We start from the raw sequence: 15,269 nt of genomic DNA on the forward strand, positions 1-15,269 counted from the left end.
TTCCTTCTACACACACACACACACAGACACACACTACACATATATACACATGTACATTCAACACATACACACAGCACAGATGGCTGGAGCGAGCCCTTGGGCAGGGCAGGGTGTGTTCCCCAGCATGTCTGTGGTCATCAGTGGTGCATCAGTAATTACACAAATCCACTAATGTTCCTAAAATATCCTGATTCATTCCCCCTCAAACTGAACATGATTAAAGGAGAGAAGTACTTTTCCCCCCCAGTTTTTGTCTGTGTATTGTTGCTCCTATAACTGTAGACTATTGGTTCTGCAGCTCACTGCATCTGACAACATTACTGTGTAGGTACAATATGTTTTGATAAGACGAAGTTTGTGAGAATTAATATGAGAGCTGAGGCGTATCCAGATGCAGCTGTGTGTATGTGCAGATGTGTGTGTGTGTGTGTGTGTGTGGGTCGCAGCCGTCACTGATGTGGTTTGGGATGTTGGAGTCGTCTCACAGCTGTTGAGGCTGCGCCCCACCCGCTAACCTGCTAAGAACTCACTTCCACATGTGTGGATGTGTTCATCTCCCTATATATCCTGAATGATCCCCATCACTAAATCAACTGTTACTGTTGATTCCACATACTGCTGCTCGAGTCCTCACTAACCAGTCACTCCCTGTCTGTCAAAGCACTTACTTCAAATTACTGCTGTTTGTTTATATAGCACTAAACTATTTAGAGCCAAAATATATTTCTGATCTCCAGCTACATTATGAACAATTTAATCAAATAATAATAATGACTTCCACTGCACTGTTACTTTCACTCTTTTTTATTTCTTATTTTATGTATTTTCTTTAAATTCTCGATTTGACTTTTTCCAATTAATTTTTTTCTTCTTCTTCTCTTTTGTCTTATGTTGCTTTTACAATTTGTCATGATATTGATATTTATACATTGATATTTTATGTAAAGCACTTTGAACTGCCTTGTTGAAATGCGCTATACAAATAAACTTGACTTGCTTTTCTGTTAATAGAAAAGTGATTGGAGTTAGTTGGTCTTGTTGCAGCTAAAAACATAACAGTATGTAAATAAATGACTGCACATTTTTTGATTTATTGCTGTAGCTACTCTCTTGAAAGCTTCACCAAAAATAAATGCTGCTAAAATCTCCCAACAAAGAGTTCGGATTCACTGTGTTGATGAGGTTAAATCGGATGATCTTGTTATTTGGGAATGTAATTCATAAAAGATAAATGGGTAAAAGAAAGTTATAAGAGCAGTTACACAGATTTTTACAGTCATCTCAGTCTTCCCCCCCCCCTCTCTCTCTGCCTTCCTAAGTCAGACAGTGAATCATCGCCCATTTTGATCACCTGGCTGGGTTCCTCTGTCAACACTCGTCTGATGTGCACTCATTCTACCTGACATGGAGTCTTAACCACAGAGCAGCCAGGCAGCTCAGACCCACTCATGTTCCCGATTCCTCTGACATGAATCAGAGGCTGGATCAGTCCGTCGAACTCGCACTGCTGACAAAAGAAAGAGCAGAACCTCCTCCTGTTGCAACACACACTGTGACACTGTGTGATGTCATGTAATGATGGTGCAGATGGAAGAGTGGCTCTGCTTCTCTTTACTGAGACACTGATGGATAGAGACAAACAAATAGGGAGACATAGAACCACATGTACAAACAGTGCACAACATAAACAGGACAGTGTTTAATACATCACTACCACGTACGTGTGTGTGTGTGTGTGTGTGTGTGTGTGTGTGTGTGTGTGTGTGTGTGTGTGTGTGTGTGTGTGTGTGTGTGTGTGTGTGTGTGTGTGTGTGTGTGTGTGTGTGTGTGTGTGTGTGTGTGTGTGTGTGTGTGTGTGTGTGTGTAATCCCACATAGGAATGTAAGTACAGCTGGGAGGTCAATCGAAGCAGCGAGTGTCCCATCTAAGAAATAGAAACCGTTTCTCACATAAACCTAATTCTGACTCCATGATTCTATCTACCACAGCAGCAGTGACATCATATTTTATGTCTCTTCCATTAACTGAGTTGCCATTCATGTATTTTTTTCCAATTATGATGTATTGAATTACATAAGTTTAATGAACCTGAATAACAGAGTGAAGTACAGTAAAGATTGACCATCTTGCGATGGGATCATAGCAGCCCAGACGTCTGTCGCCATGGTGACCTCCTGACCCATGACCAATCATTACTACATGGCTGTTTCTCAGTTCAGGGGCTGTATCCTTCAGACGCTGCATCCGGAGAACGACTTGTGTCACAGTGAGCCGTGTCCCTTCGAACGCACATTCAAATGTGGCTTAGACAAATGACTTCACCTAAATAGAACATGTCTGAAAAGGGCAGTAAATTATGCAGCCCCGGAATCGGTACAATGGTCTGATTCATTTACTTTAATTAACTTTATATCGTGTAGAACTTTGTAACCTTGTTTAGATAAGTGCTATACAAATAAAGTTATTGTTATTTGTATTATTAACTACATAAGTACTTAATGGTTATTAAATTATTACACGTGTTTTCAATACTTATGGGTCAGAGCAGCTCTTCAAACTCGGCCTTCAACACCGGTAAAGTTTGGTGACCGTGTCTTTCACAGTTGTGACCCTGCCACATCGACAACATCTGTCCACAGACACATTATCACCTGCCAAAGTTCTCCAGTCCACCTCTGTGGTAGTTTCCACTACAGGAGGTGTCCAAAGGGTCACACTTTGCCATGACGACACACATATACAGACACACACAGGGTGAAAATAAGACCAACCTCGCTGCTGCAGCTGGTAACAATTGGTTTCAGACTGAACCTGCAATTTTTGTCACACTTCACCGAAGTCCCCCAAGGAAACTAACTTTTGGAATGTGCAACATGATGATGTATAATAACTACGGAAATATGTCAATGTATTGACTTTGTAACTTCTGTACCCTCCTTGCTAATTTGTTAAACCACAAATACAAAAGTATTCTTTCCTTAAACAGTTGAGCAGTAATGTTTTATTCAAAGGAAATATTACTCAAACTATAGGTGGTGGATTAATACACATTTGGTTCTCTAGTGAGAAGGTACTACACCCTAAGTAGAAATTGTGGGATTGACTCAAAATAAACTGAAGTACAGAGGAACGTGTCACAAAACGCACAAGTGTGGCTCACCAACTTATGAAATAAGTTGTGAGACTAGCTAAAGGCTAATTTTGTCAAAGACAACAGACACATTGTCTATAGTGTTTAGAGGCCTTTAGTTTTTCAATGCAGTTTTGCTACAGACTGTTTCCTGGCAACAGAGGCTCTGTTATCAGCTGAATCACTGCGGTGAAGTCAGAGACTCAACTTGATTTATATCTTCGGTTAACCGTGATGCTCCGGCAGTCTGCTCGAAGCTGCCAAACATCAGTCCAGATGTCTGATCAAAGGTCTGATCATCTTTCTATACAGTCATCATTTCGTCTGAGTCTTGCTATACACTGTAAAAAGTTCCTCGCTCATGTTAGATTTGTGTTATATACTTATTTCTCACCATCCAGTTCATTCAACAGATATAATATGGATAATGTACTTGTTTTTGCCTTAAACATGTATAATATTTATTAAACTGGACTTGTGTGCCTTGATTGAATGGATAGGGGTCTGGGAAAAACAAGGTTTCTACCAATAAACTTGAGCCCTTCTCAAACCAATCAGATCCCTAGATTTTTACATCTGCTCAGGAGGTTGTGTTTTTATTGGCGGTTGTTTATATGTGAGCAGGATTACACAGAAACTGCTGGACAGAAGACCACGGAACTTGGTGGAAGGATCCAGGATCGGTGAGGGAAGAACCAATTCAATTTTGCTGTGAATCCGAATATATGCGGATCCACGATTTTTTTTTCTTTCTAAATTTTCACTGATATCCCAGGGAATAATTAATGGATCTTTCTCTGGAAAAGTCAGGCACCTCTGGGGGAGTGATATCTATGAGAGTTTGCAGTTTGATGGAGTTTATCAGTGATTTCATTGGTGTTTGTTTGTTTGTAAGCAGGCTTCAGCAAAAACTACTAAACTGATTTTTTCAATTTGTTGCCATTTTCCTTCTTATAAGTAAGATCAACTTGCACGATACAAATGGATTTAAGAGACGTTTAATTTTTTACGAAAATCTGTTAGCTAAAACCTATCTTTGGGTCATTTATGATAATGATGATGTCGATTGTACTACTCGGTATGATTATGTACTTTTTTTAGTTTTGGGGCCTTTTTGTTTGGCAATGGATCACAGTCATTGAAATAAAGGCCTGAGTCTGTGTGTGTGTGTGTGTGTGTGTGTGTGTGTGTGTGTGTGTTTGTATAGGTTGGAGGAGTTTTTTTGCTCAGGGACACAGGGATATGCTTCTGCCTGACTCTGCAATCTCCACTTTATGTGACTCACCGCCCAGAAATCCACTCTGGTAGGTCTACACACACACACACAAAACACACACACACACACACACACACACACACACACACACACACACACACACACACACACACACACACACACACACACACACACACACACATATATGCAGGCAGACATGACAAATACCGGGCTTCCACCATTATGAGCTCATTGAAAAACAGCTGCCATTCGCTCAAAGAGGTCAAATGAGGGAGAAAACCTCGTATGTCTAACTGTCTGCCTGTCTTCTTATCTGCTCTTTTATTTATGTCCATACATCCCATCTGCAACTTCTCACTGTTTAAGACATTTGATCCACTTTGAACTCACTTTTGTAGCTGCAGCCATTAGTTCAGTTGAGCTTGATCAACAACTTTAATTGAATGTAGAGTCAAATGTGAATCTACCTGGCATGACTTTAATAATTCATCCAAATACCTGTAGTATCAATGGAGCTAATATTAAATCTTCATTACGAAGCAATCAATTATTACTTTAATACTTTCTTCTTCTCGCATCTATTTCAGCCTGTGATTATTATTGTGGTGAATCTGCAATATGTACAGTGCACATACTTTACAAGTTAAATAAATAAAATCACTGTCGACAGGACATTTTTCAACTGCTGAGTTTTCTTTTTGTTTGTTTGTGTGTGTGCTTGTATCTTTGCATGCATTTCAGTTGGTTAAGCATCCTATCTCCCTCAAAAACGTTGCTCCTCCCTTCCCTCTGGGAGGAACACATTAGACACACACAAACATGCACACTCACATGCTCGCACACACACACACACAAACACACACACACACATGCGGGATGCTGCCTTCAGTGCGGTATGGTTAAATGACAGAGCGTGAGAGCGGCAGGGTGAAGTGGATAGAAGAGTCAGCTGCTTGGACATGAAGGCAGAGAGGGAGCGATACTAAAACCACACCTCGAAGCCCATGAGGAGAACAAGTGATGAACAGATGGAAACAAAGATCTAAAAGGCTCTTACTTCATATTTATTTTTCTTTAAACCAACCTATCCAGAGTTCCTGAGGGAAACCCACGCTGCTATCACATGAAAACCCCATGACTGCCAAAGCTCCAGATCGACTCTGCGTGAACTCAAGTCGGTGAAAACATTGGTTTTTCATACGGGCTCGAGTCCGTTTGAAAACCCCCTCTAATGACAACACAGCGGAGGAGACTTTGGTTTGTTATTCCTGGCTGTGATTCATCAGGCCTCAGAAATGAAACATGACTGCATCTATAGGTCCAGAAAGAGGCTCTCACCCTCTCACTGACATCATGCTGGACTGAAACTACAGGCGGCTTTACTTTACATGTGTGACTGGAAGTAAGATTAACATTACAATATAGTTATCGTAATGATTAATAAAAATAAAGATGACGCAGAAATATACAGTGAATCACATCTTGCTCCTTACGTTTAAATCTATATGATTACAAAATGACAGTTGCAACATATTTCCTATCAATTTTTTCTCTGCACCTTCTTCAATGTGTTACAAGACCACTTCTTTTATTTGTGAAAAAGTTTGTTTAACCAACTCCCTCCCAAGGTGTAAAAGGGCTGATATGGAGGAGCAGGAGAAGGGGGAGGAGGAGGAGGAGGAGGAGGAGGAGGAGGAGGAGGAGATGGGGCAGGCGCAAGATAAAATAAGTGGAGAGATGGAGGAGGAGGGAGAGGAGGTGAGCAGAGAGGAAGTGAATCAGGATAAGATAGATGTCTGAAAAAGAGGGACAGAGGGGAAACGGAGGAGGTAAAGGATGCGAAAGACGAGTAACGGAGGGGGGGGGGGGAGGAGGAGGAGGAGGAGGGAGCCTGATATACTGATTGTGCATGGAGGCCTTGTCTGGCAAACTTCCTGCCCTGAGACGAGGGGAGAAAGCCAATTGGGTCTCATGCTCTTTTCTTTTCTTGCTTGCTTCGAAAAAAGTTTCTCCACTTTTATTTTGCCTGTTGCCTGGTAATCATCTCGTTTCTATGCTGTATCTGGCTCATCTGAAAATGGAGTCTCGAGAGGGCTGCATGATTATTTAAGGTGAGAGCAATTATGCTCATTAGTGGCAGTTAAACCTGCAAATGTCTGTGCAAGTGTGTGCACATCTGCCTGGAGACTCTCAACAGCAAATAGTTACATATTTTTAGCGTTAAATTACAATAATGGGATATGCAGAGACATGCAGAGCTGAAAATACCTCAAAATGTGGCTCCTCCTCACGGATTGAAAAAAAAAAAATAGATTATAGTTATATTAGATGCATTCTTGTGCTACGAATCATGCAGCGATGCTCATATAAACACAAGTGTGCTACATGCATGAATATTTGAAGGAACGAAGAAGCAAATCCTTTCATATAATGTGATGGATGCATTGGGAGTGTTTGCATGACTGATTACAGTGGGTATCGCGCTCAGATTAGGTTTCAAATGACATAATTTCTGGGCTGCGGAAACGGTTTGTCTTTGTTTGTTTATAGATGAGAGGATGAAGCCGCAGAGAGAAACAGCGGGGAGGAAAAGAAAGAAGCACGGAGGGAGAGAGAGAGAGAGAGAGAGAGAGAGAGAGAGAGAGAGAGAGAGAAAAACCAAGAGCAAAGGGGAGGAGACGAGTAGATTAAAAGGGAGCAAAAAGATAAAACGTGACAAATTAGGTCAACATCTGTTCCTCTCTGATGTGAGGAGACTCAATGGGGAAATCTGTTCTCGGCCTATAACCAGCTGAAGGCTAATAAGGTGCTTATCTTTACTGGCTAATGGTCAACTTGTGAAGTGATGGTGCGTGCACGCAAACACACACACACAAACAAACCTGCCTTTAATAGTCAACATAAGGAATAAACGCAAGTTGAAACTATACACAAGACACTATAATGTGTAAGTGTACGTTTGTTTGACAAGAAAAAGAGTTGAAACAAAGATTATCTTTATATTGAGTTTACTCATATTCTTCAGGACAGAGAACACGAACAGAGAACTCAGCATAAACACACATTCATTCTTGTATTAACTGGGTGTGATACATAGTCTTTCATAAAGTTACAATAGACACACACATAAACACACACCCTTATACACACATGCGTGTTGAAGCACATTACATCCACAGAGAGCATTTTTTTATAGCGTCTGTGAGACAGATCGAGTGATTAGAGGTTTCAAACGATGAATGAAAACACTGCAGGGCTCTCAGATCAACTCGGGTCATCCGGACAGGGAGGAGAGGGAAACTGCTTAAAGACGAGATGAGGAAGAGACAAGGCTTCAGACAAAAGTCAGAATAGACACGGACAATGGGAGGGAGACATGTGGTTGAAGAGACAATTGGAGGAAATGTGAAAGGTGATAAAACTTGATGTAAGCAAACCCTAGCAAAGCAAAGAAGGGGGTAAAACAGATGTTTCAGTCCACACAGCGATTCTATTAGACCATTTCTACACTATCGGCAATTTAGGGTTCAGTGTCTTGCCCAAGGAAACTTCAGAATACAGACTGGAGGAGCAGAGGATCGAATCACCGACGTTCTGATTAGTGGACGGCCCGCTCTCACTGCCACAGACACCTGTAGTCATTGCAATCCTTTTAAATGTGTATAAAGTTGTGGTTGTCAGTTTAAGTTTTGATCACAAACTAATATATATATATGAACATAACATTATGCTCATTTGATTATATTATGATATATTTGCAAGCTACTGTGTTTTAGCAGAAATAATAGATAATAGATAATAGATAATAGATATATGTAAATGGCAAATTATTTTTATGTTAACAAGAAAGACTGATGATTTACCCAGTGGATCAGACATCCAGGGCGTGGATGTTTCCTAAAGAGCATGAGCTAAACAGGAAAACAAAAACCATGAAAAGAGGGAAAATCGTGAGAAAGCATGTGAGCAAGCCTGGGAAAGTAGCCAGGAAAAAATAGAAGTGGGATAAGGGAGAGAAAGTAAAAATCTTTCCTGAAAATACCACTGAGCATTATGTAATTAATAGCTGTTACAGGACAAGTTGGTCTCGTCTGAGTCTCCCGTACTTGCTTCTGTCCCCTGGTCTTCAACACAGAGTCAAAGAATCTCTCACCCTCGTGTTTCGACGCCCACTCCTCCCTGGAGCCATGGCAGAGGAGAAGCTCGGAGAGGCAGCGTGTGCACCCATCTGCAAAGAGTGCTTCAAATCCTGCTGTCCCACAGTACTCGACCACACATTGATTATTGTTGTAGTAATGTTCGTGTTCCTTAAAGTAAGAATAAAGAGAAAAAGAAGAAACTTTATATAGAGTGGAGAAACTTAATGTGGGAGACAATAAATAAAACATCTCATTAAAAGCCATTATATAAAAAAGCATTAGAAAGAGTTTTAAAAGAGGAATCTGAAGTAGCTTGTATTTTTTTTAAGTTCTTTAAGTAAGAATACTACAGCTGCTGTGTTTTGAATAAGTTGAAGATGGTTGATGTATTTCTGGGGGAGCCCTCGTACAATGAGTTACATTGATGGCTGGAGACAAAAGATAAAAAATAAATAATACACTCTTTCTGTAAACAGCTGGATGAAAGCTCAGGGTTGTGTGTTCAAGAAGAATTAGTGAAATGGTGCCATTAGGCCATGTGACGTGAGGTGATGAAGGTCAACGAGGGTAATGTGATTCAAAGAAAGTAGAAAATCCTACAGTATCCAGGAAGCCAGGTGGGGGGGGGGGGGTCATTTCTCTCATTTGGGTCTTGGAAACTCAACAGACAGGCCTGTGTGTGTGACTCTGATAAGCTCATTACATGTGTAGGTTCCTGTAAAGATACTGCATTCCAACAGTTAATCAATTATTACAGTAACCTGTGCCAACACTTGTCAAAGAGCTTTCTCCGCCCCCGCCCCCGCCCCCCCCTCCTGCTTCATCATTATTTTTCTCTTGTTTTGTTTTTGAGGTAAAGAAACCACAGAACAGGTCACTGGGACCGTTCTTACAGACTACTTCAAGCCCACACTATTACACATCGGTGACAAATCATGTTTTGTTAATCCCCTTGTATTTCCACTGATGACCAATGTGAAGAGGTTCCACAGTGTGTGTGAAATAATTCGAATAAAATCGGCGGATGAGGCCAGATGTTTTTAAGAGTGGACAGATGTTGTTTCAAAAAACAGAGTGATAAAGTTGCAATGTCTGAAGCACACGCAAATGCCAGCGCATACACACACACACACACACACACACACACACACACACACACACACACACACACACACACACACACACACACACACACACACACACACACACACACACACAAACATCCAGAGCAGCAGACTATGTCCATCTATGGTGGGGAAAGTGATCCAAAGTCTCCCCAATGTCATACCAAGTGGTGAATCATTGTTTTTTCCCCCCCAAGAAGCATAATTCAACAACTCAACCCACTGGATACCAGAGAGAAAAGTCCTCTTTTTTGTTTCATGTCTTTTTTTAACTGCTCCAACAGAGACAAACATACAGAAAAAAAAGTTTTGTGGAGTCAAACCCAAGAGGACTTACTTGGAATCAGTGAGTGGGGTATGACTCTGAGCCACCGGCACATACTTTTCTACATTCTCTTCATTGTCTTCAGTTCATTTTTCATACTGTACCAATCACACATGTGACACAGACGGGCGTTTGTTGTTTTGATAGAATTGAATTTGGTAATCCATGGGTCACGTCTGCATTTCAAAATGCTGCCTCGGCCAAACCAAGTCCAACTACGCACATAGATCGTAAAAACAAGATGAGTGGACGCACAGGAAACAAACAGGAAAATTAATCAGGTTGTGTTGCTTAAAAAGGGACTTTTTTCAAGGTACAAAATGGAAAACATCTTACATTCAATTTTACTTTGAAATATAAAAAGCTTACATCCACCTATTCATAACATTTAGAAGAGACAAACCTTTTTTGAGAAATAATTGGCTAAAAGAAATAATCCAATAGAAAACCAATAGACACTGGTCGGAAAAAATATTTGAAATACCACTTACTTGACATAACATTATTACAACATCCTGTGCTGGATTTTAGGGAAGCACTGGTCTGCTTTTTACGAGACACACCCAGTGTGTGAACGTGTTGGTTCAAACGGTTAAAAGCACATCGCATGATTGAGCCACGGACTGAAACTGACCAGGGCTGAACTTTTTAGACAACAGAATAAATAACCATCCATCCATCCATCATCTATACCGTTTAACCTTTGAGGGTCGCAAGGGGGCTGGAACCAATCCCAGTTTGGCACTGGGCACATCCTGGACAGGTCGCCGTATCTCAGGGCTGACACACAGAGACAAACATCCACTCTCACATTCACACCTACAGTCAATCACTCTCTGGTTGAAAGTGACCCGGAGAGAACATGCTAATTTCACACATCAAGACCCCAGCCATGAATTAATAAAAACAATTGAATGTAAATAAATAAAACTAAAACAACACAAGTGTTTTTGGATGTACTGTAAATAGCTTCCCTTTGTTTTTTTCAGTTTCCTATAGGTTGCCACAATGGCTCAAAATGGCTCTTTGTGGCTGCACTTGATCGTCACACGTATGATGAGACGTTCGTCCCTTCTCATTTTCCTGTCTCTCATCAAGAGGGATTAATAAAGAGTGGGCTGCCCGCACCGAGCGAAACAGTCCCTCTTCTGTTCTGATAGTCGGGCAGATATGTGAGGGCAGGTCACTGCACAGCATCAAAAGACATGACCTGATTTATCGGTGCTGGTTCAGTGGACAGGTAGCACAGGAACAGAGGCTCCTCTAATAACACAGCCCGTCTTAAAGACATGAAAGGAACCCAAAGCTCCTCTTGACCTGTTCTAACACACACCACACATACACACACACACACACACACACACACTTTCATGGTTTCATGCTTATACTTTCATGGTGTGGTAGATTTAAATCCCCCCCCTCAATAAAGACCTGTAGGAATTCAAACTGTTAAATCCCATTCAAGCACCATGACGACCTGTTATTATATTTATACGTCCAATTATTACTGGAGTCATTCAATATTTCCATCCTGCCATCAGCCCTTCATTGTTTATGGCAAATCCAGATGTCTATTAAAGTAACTGAATACTTAAAGAGATACTGCACAATTAAATGTTTTTTTCTGAGCTGAAAACTAATTTATAGGACTGTTTCTTCGATGAAATACATTAATGCAGGTTTAAAATGTTGACAAAATTTATAAAAAGTACACATTTATGGGTTGAGCAGGGCTGTGTGTGTGTGTGCGTGCGTGCGTGCGTGCGTGCGTGCGTACACAACACACACTACCTCTCTCTCTCTCCCCCTCATCCCTCCCTCATTCACTGGTGCCTCTCTGTCATAACAGTACAGTTGATGTATTTTCAATACTACTGCATTGTCTATATACTGCTATAGAGCCTTCTGGAACCATGGGTGGGTGTGGGTGGGTGTGTGTGTGTGTGTGTGTGTGTGTGTGTGTGTGTGTGTGTGTGTGTGTGTGTGTGTGTGATGGGGGCACTTAATTAAAACTAAGGGGTGAAGTTACACAGTCAATATGAATGTATGTCCATATCAATAGGTAAACATGTACACATGCATTATATAAAGGATTCCCAGAGTTAAACACTCATTGGTTAATACACACAACACACACTACCTCTCCCTCCCCCCCATCCCTTCCTCATCCACTGGTGCCTGTCTGTCATAACAGTCCAGTTGATGCATTTTCAATACTACTGCAGTGTCTATATACTGTTATAGAGCCTTCTGGAACCATGGGTGTGTGTGTGTGTGACCATGTGTATGCAATTCCCAGTCGGTTTCCATCCACTGGTTTCCACTCAGACCAAACTGACTCATGCAGGTTATGATGTAACACTCAGAATTTAGAAAGTAGTAGAAAGAAAACAAAGCTGCAATTTCACTTTAAACTCCTTTCACAGAAAAAAAGCAAGTGTGTGACATGAAGAACTGAACCAGGACCGTGATGACAATGAGATACTGGTATGGATTTTTAATATGATTAAAGAATTATTAAAATGGTAAATGGTCTGTATTTATATGGCGCTTTTCTAGTCTTGATGACCACTCCAAGCACTTCACAGTACAGTTTATTGCTATTCACCCATTCACACATTCATACAGTGCATCTATGGTCAGCACTTCTTAATATTATTAATTAATAATGAATAATTAGTAGGCTACACAAAAATCCTATATTTTCTCGATTACCTTTTGTAGTACTGATCCATGCAGACAGTATGAAGATCTGTAAAAAATGCTGGTATTAATATCCAACTGGCCACCTTTCTTATGGCAGCCTGGCTGTCAGGTCTGTGGATTTGGTAAAAAGTCACATATATAATCATTACATGCAAACAAACATTATAAAACCAGTACCCCAACTGCTACATTGAAGAATAAAATTAACATATCTACATTAAAACCTAACACTCTACTTTAATAATGCATTAAACAAGAAGGAAAGTGCTTCCATGACAAAAATGAAGAGTGGAGAATAAAACGAAGACCAAAAAAAAAGGGGAACCAAAAGATGTTTCAGTCCATGCTGGATCCTCATCAGTGTTGTGTAGTCTTCTAACTGTTAAAAGCTCTGTGATTTCCCTTGTGGAGGCAGGATGGAAAACATGTGATGTGAGAAAGGGAAGATATCCCTCAACCTTTGGTCCCACGTCCGGAGGCAGTACAGCACACAGTGTAATGATGATACTTAACTCGGCCTCGCACAATAAGAGAAAAACACACAGTGCATGCAAATAGGATCCCGCTCGGCATCATGCACAGACACACACAGCTGCTCCCAAACATCTCCATCTTTAGTTATACAGTAGATACCTCTAATTAGAACAAGACTGCGTATGAGTCAGACGTTTGAGGGAAGTCATCATTTCCCAGCTCTCCCGACTTTCCATGCCCTCTGTGCTTAGTAACTGTTATTCTAGGATATTGTAATGACTCAACCGAACACTTTATGGTGCACGGTGCCGATGGCGGTCATTTTATTTCTCTGCTTTTCTCTTGGTCTCTATCCATCTCCCTCATTCTTTCACGTTTTTCTCTTCCCATTCATTCATTCATTCAGTCGGCTGTTCTCCCCCCTTTTCTCCTTGAGGCTGTCGATTCTGCAATCAAATCATGACTCTGGAATTCTTCACCAGTGTTATGGGGTAACCATGGAAACCAGAATCTAAATCCCCCCCTGGTAACGAACATGAGATTTATATCTTTGTATAGTCACGACAAAACAGTCTGAGAAGTACCCACGTTTAATTTACTATAGTAGAATAAAAGAAGCGGAAAAAGTACTTCTATAAATTATACTAACTCAGAATAATTTTTATCTTATTTCTTGCATTAGTCTTGTTGGGAAACTTGCACATACACATATGCAAATGAGGATGTTAAGTATTTCCAGGTCAGACAGGGGACAACAGGGTCAGGCGGCCATTGTCTGGGCTCATGCATCTTTTAAAGACTTGGTCCATTCAACCAACATTACATGGTAACATTTTTCAATCTGCCAACATGTTAACAATCCAGTCCGACCTTCATCATTACCATAACAACCAAACACAGGAAATGCATGTTACTGAAATCTAGTCGACAATTATACCGAGAAACAACACAAAAAATAAACCAAATGTTGATGTGTGTTCCCAGACCTGCACCCAAATGGTCCCAGACCATAATGTAAACAAGTTCTCCAGCCATATATAGTCATGGCCCATCAGAAAGAGCCGTAACATTTCAGCCTGTGCACATAATTTATGAAAGTGTTGTTCCAGAGTCTGGGTCTGAAACTAAAAACAGGACATGGTTCAGATTAAAACTGGGAAACATTATTCTTTCGACATCATACAGATACTGATGTAAAGAGAAGTGAATATGAAACAAGTGAAAACGTCATCAAACTGGTGTCATCCTGAATTTCAAAAGAACTTTTCTCCCTAAATATTACTAATGCAATCAAATAGAAGCATGGTTAAGATCGCAACATCTGACAACTGGCATTTAAATTCTACTTGTGCAATATATGCTCAATACTCAGGAAGTCATCAGTAGGGTAGAGTGCAGGTTCAAATGGAAAATGACTCAAACACAACTAATATGCATTAGTATCCGCAACATTAATGAAACATTTGCTTGTTCAAATCAACCTTTTTAACTTAGTAATGATGTTTTTTATGAAAATTCAGAGACTTAAAAAACTCAGAAGCCAATAAATGTCAAACATCAATGCAACAGCTATAAATTATTATAAAAAAATAACTGCTTCACATAAATATACACTGACAAATCACACGTATTCTTTAAAGTATTGGGTTCACTTCCTCTCAATTAATATACACACAAACACATAAATATATATAAAACCCTGACCCAATGGAAGTTTGTCATAGTGGTACCCTACTATGTCACAAAAGGAAAGGTGCAAAAATGGCTTCTTTAAGAGGCTGTGTTGTAAATCTACTTTTTTATTAGTGACTAAAGGTGCGTCCAATAACTGATAGAACCACACCAATCTGTTTTAGGTTTAAAATACTTAACTCCAGAGTTTTTCCCCCACTAAAACAGAAACTATTGGAAACACTGCTGGGCTGGTTTCTGTTAGTCTGGTAACTGAGACTTTTGGAAACACTGACTCAGTCCCACACATTCATTTACTGATTGGGGTTTTATCAGTCACGATTTGACCACCAGCTGCGAATCCAAAAGCTTTGCTGAACCTTACGTTCAGTAAGTGATCCGCCCCAGTTCGATCTGAGAAAAGAAATCCCTCCTCTCAACCAACTGCTGTGTAGACTGCTTC

Source organism: Hippoglossus hippoglossus, chromosome 21 (assembly GCF_009819705.1).
Source record: "Hippoglossus hippoglossus isolate fHipHip1 chromosome 21, fHipHip1.pri, whole genome shotgun sequence".
NCBI classification, from domain to species: Eukaryota; Metazoa; Chordata; class Actinopteri; order Pleuronectiformes; family Pleuronectidae; genus Hippoglossus; species Hippoglossus hippoglossus.